A 5,060-nucleotide genomic window follows, 5' to 3' on the forward strand; every position below is an offset into this window, starting at 1 on the left:
ACAGTTTCAATCCAAGGCTAGAAATGCAAGTTCAGTGAACACTTACAAGCACAGCTGTGTTCTGGAGATGCATCGTGACCAGTTCAGATTCAAGACTGAAGGGCTGTGACAGTGATGGCTGAGATGATCAGCTGCCCCAGGCCAGTCATGAACAGTACTCACTCTGGAAATTTCTGGTGTATGTAAATTGTGTTTGGCTCGGTATGGTAGCACATCCCCCCACCCCCTACTCAAGAGGTGAATTCAGGAGGATCATGAGTTGAAGAGCAGCCTCAGCTACATACCAAGTTTGAGGAGACTCTGGGCTATGTGAAACCTTATATACCTAATCTCCATTAATCAGTTGTTTCTATCAGAGTATTTTTCATCTTAGTTCCTGGTGTAAAATCAGTAGCATTAGGAAGTTTTTTAGTTTTTGGGTTTTTTTTTTTTCTACTGTGTTCGACTGGAGAGCATTGGAAGCCATCATTTTAGCTGCTGTGTCCAAACCATAGAGTCTGTCCCAAAGTTTTAAGTAGAGCAGAGTTTCTACTGAACTGTGGACATAGGTAGAGAGGCAGGAGCTAACTCATGCCCTTCTACCTCGACCTTCTGCTGTGCCTCTCCCCTTGCCCCTTCCAGGAAGACGAGTGTTTAGGAACAAGGGTATCTTTCTATCTTCTTACCAGAGACAAAAAGTTGGAGTTCCTCCTCTCCCTTCTTTTCTCTGTGTGGGGAAATGGCAGGCCTAGAGGTAGAAGGAACAGGATAGAGGTTCCCCTAGTCCAGTGCCTCTGGTGTGGCCACAAATTGGGCTGAAGTGACAAGTCTGCTTTGGTAGAGATGGAAATGAAGGGGCTTATCAAAAACATCTGGCTAGACAGTGTCAACAAGATATAGGTCAGCCTGGAAGATGTTCCTTTCATCCTCTGGGAGTTATGGGGTACATTGGAATGCTAGGGCTGGCATTTCCTAAGGCTCCATCATCCCTCTTTCTCTGAGCCTCACCTCCTGAGTTCCTTCGTACACAGTGATTTCCAGCACATTTCCCTGCATTTGTTTCTGCTCTAAGAAATAAGAGCTAAGCCAGATATGGTGGTCCAGCACTTGGAAGGCAGAGGCAGTCGATCAGGAATTCAGGGTCATCCTCTGCTACAGAGTGAGTGTGAAAGCATCTTGAGCTACAAGACCCTGTGAAAACAGCCAGATCATTCCATGGACAGCTTAATGAGAAAGTAGGCAACCAGTCAATTCTCTGAAATGTTTAGAGCCCGCCCCCTCTTTCTGCTGGGAGCCTAGATCATTGATGCTCACAACATCTGACTTTCCTACGAAGCTATTTATAAAAATATCTGTGTTTAGCGGCTGAAGAGATGGGCTCTGCTGTTAAGCACACCAGCTCCTCTTGCAGAGCAAGAGTTTCCAGGGTCCACATCGAGATTGATAAGCAAACTCTGTAACTCCAGTTCTAGGGTACCTGTCACCCTCTTCTGACCACTGCAGGCACCATGCATTCATACCAATAAATCTGAAAAAAATCATTGAAACGACTGCATTTGGTCATCAGCTGCCACTTTAAATATATCTGGCAATAAAATAAGTTAGACATCGATTTACTAACAGTGAAACAGACGTGATAGGCAAGTCTCACTGTAGACGAGGTTGATTGGAGTTCACACTGGGTGTGTGTCTGTGTGTGAGTGTGTGTGTGTGTGTGTATGTGTGTGTGTGTGTGTTTTCACACAGTGTGAACACAGTGTGCACACATGTTGTTGATAAATTGTGGGGTTTGGAGTTACCACTGAAATTTCCAGGCTTTTGTCACTAAGAGCAAGGCATTGGACCAGGGACACATAGGATATTGGTAGAAAGTAAGGAATGTTTTCTTCTCTTATTAAGGAAGAAAAGTTAGAGCCAATCTTGGAGTCAGATCAAAGGCTCAAAGTATGGGTCATGGGGGTTGTGCATCTTTATAAATCATTTACACAGATCCTACCTTTCCTCAAATGCCTATGGTATGGGATTTTCTCAGACATGTTCTAATTGTTATATGTATCCTTTGGTTGAGAAAATGGGGGTTCCACGATTTTTCTGTCCTTGATTGTAATCTCTCCACATTACGCTTCTGCTCCTTGATCCTGAGTCCATAGACTATTTAACTTTTGATTGTATTATTTGGGAAGACGTTTAAAACTGCCAAAGTATACCAAATATGTCAGTGTAGATTTGACTTTCCCCCATGCTTCTGTTATCTCACAGCTGTGACTGGAAGATTAGGAAGGATGGCCACTAATGTGTCAAATTCCTAGAGCAGGATCGTCCTGTCACTCTTAGGTTTAGTTAGACTGTCTGTAGTGAGGCTCAGATATCCTACTATTTAATTTGTAGTTCCCACACTCAGAAGAGATTGGCATATTAAAGTACATAACCTTAACAGTCCTCAGAGAAAGCCAAAGCTGTGCACAAGTTAAAGTGACAAAGTCCAATTTTATTCAGGGTAGTATAACTAAAGAGACCCAGGTACTGAGCTGGCCTGTGTTCTAAACACACGAGAGATACATGGGGATGTATAGTCAAGAAACATGGAGCTCATGGTTGATACCAACATGGGTGAATTTTAGTAACCCCTACCTTGAAAGCTTCCTACTGAAGGCAGGCAAGCATGCACAGATATCAAGGATGTGGATAGAAACATTTCTGTAAGATAGGGAGGGGGTGAGTGTGTATATGTGGGTTCTTGCTAAACTGCCTTGGCGACTGCTAAATCTTGAGTGAACAAAGATGTACACACAAAGCACACAGGCCAAGGAGAAGGTTCAAAGTCTAACTAAAGTTTGATTTGTGTAAGAATCTGTGTCAGATACCCGACTGTATGCAATGTAATTGGAGAGGGCTACAAAGGGTATTGTAGCTGGACCCAGAATTTTTCAAGAATCTCTCTTTCTCTAAAGAAATATAAGGTTGGGCCCCAAAGATATCTGAGGATAGCCCTGCTGTCATCTCGGTGAAACTTTACTCATCCTGTTTAATCCTATGACCTCCAGCAGATGATAGGACAACAGTTCATTGTACATACTGACCATGAACAAAATAAAACCAAAACCAAAAACAAGGAGAAGTATATTCTGAGGCAACTCTGAGTGAATACTGCATAGGAGTACAGATTCGGTTTTCCAGAATTAAAGACTCTATTGGGGAAGAGGTTGGCATGAGGTATTATAGCCATAGAACAAAAGATAATAAATCAATACACAAATACAGGGGAAAGAACATTTGGTGGGCAGCCTACAGCACAGCAGGAAAATGTCCCGCTGATGATATTCTTCTTTTCCACATTACTGAAAAGCCAGTCGTTGGCTGAGTTCAACAATACATTTCAAATGTTTTATATAACAGGCACAAAGATCCTAGGTCAGCTACAAAGGTTGGTAATAAGTTTAGAGACCCCAAAGATAGTACAAGATAATTTTGGCTTCCGATGATTCATCCCCTGTGTAGTGGTCAAGTACTCCTCAGTCACTTTGAGCTGTCTTCAACGCAGATGTCGTTTTTTCAGTGAACCTGCACTTACATTAGAAACAAGAGACTTGGTGCTTTTAGAAGCAGAGTCACTGGGAGAAGCTGCACAGGGCCCGCCCCTCTGCACTGGTCCCGCCTTCTTCCTCTCATTGGCTGAGATTCTCAGCGCGTCACTCCGGCGACCAGGTTGTGCCCGCCCTCCCAGCAGAGAGGGAATCAAAGCGCAGGAAAAGGCGCGTGTGTGCAGGTATAGAGATCTAGTCTGGGTCAGGGCTATGGAAGGTGTGGAAACCCTGTTTCCTTGGTTACCTGAGAGGGCGGAGTAACAGCTCTGGTTGACCAGGCAGGTTAGGCAGGTCGGGATTCCCTTGCCAGGGTGATAATCCACCTCGGACCACATAGCTGAGGTAAAGAAGGGAGCAGGCTGCTTTAGAGGATCAGGATCTCGACCTCAGCAGGTCATGGGGGGAAGGTGGAGGGCTACTCTGCGGGGTTGTACCGCGCCAGGGGAAAGGTTGGTGGCCAGTGCTTGTCCTGCCGGGTTCACTGAACTTGAGCCGTGCATGGTTGCTTACTGAGGCGGTCCCTTGCCCCAAGGGCTCTGGCAGTGGGGCGGACCCCATGCAAACTTTACTAAGCACGGCGCTGGTGCGGCAGGCCAGGGCCCTCAGGGGTCTCTTCACCCGAGGTAGTAGTGCTCAACTGGAGTTCCCTACCCTCAGCTTGCCTGGTCCTAACCAGCAGGTGATTGAGGGAACTGACAGGTTGAGGGTGTCTCACTTTAAGCCTTGGGCCCATCTCATTCTCACTCAGGTGCTCCAAGTTCCTGCTCTCCTTTCCCTGCCTGTGACACCAGCTGCTGCACTCCACACACCACCCTTCCTGGTTCATGCTCATCTCTGGAGAGGTGGCTGAGATGCTAATATTATAGGGAAATGAACCAGGGAGATTTCCTCTGCCACCTGAAGCCAACATTCATGAAGGGTTGGAGCTCAGGCAGTCAAGAAAAGTGTCTTTTTCCAATCCTGAGAGAGACAAACAAAACAGCAAATCATTCTTCTCTCTGGCTCTGTCTCTATCTGTCTCTCTGTCTCTCTCTCTCTCTCTGCTCTCTCTCTCTCTCTCTCTCTCTCACACACACACACACACACACACACACACACACACACACACACACACACACACACACACCACAACACAGACAGACAGAGATCTGCTCTTGCTTGATAGATGTGTGAGAAAAAAATTGTTGGTTCGTGTTGAATGCCATTTATGTTGAATTCTGGCCAGTATTTCTTTAAGCATCAAATTCATTTTCCATTTACTCCAGGGTTTGTTTAACAGACTGGTAAGGCACAGTGATTTGTGTCTTTTCTTCCTGAAGGCCCTTGGATGTTCTACCCTTATGTTAACTTCCACATCTAGTAACCTTATACTAATCCACACCTAGTAATCTTATAGTAATAAAGATGTTGTTATGTAGTTAATTGGTAGGCGGTGTCTGTATGTAAAGAGCTTTGCAGGTAACTTTTCTGTTGCTCTTTGCTGTCATCCACATTTTT

This window comes from Rattus norvegicus, chromosome 17 (assembly GCF_036323735.1).
Source record: "Rattus norvegicus strain BN/NHsdMcwi chromosome 17, GRCr8, whole genome shotgun sequence".
In the NCBI taxonomy this organism is placed as follows: Eukaryota; Metazoa; Chordata; class Mammalia; order Rodentia; family Muridae; genus Rattus; species Rattus norvegicus.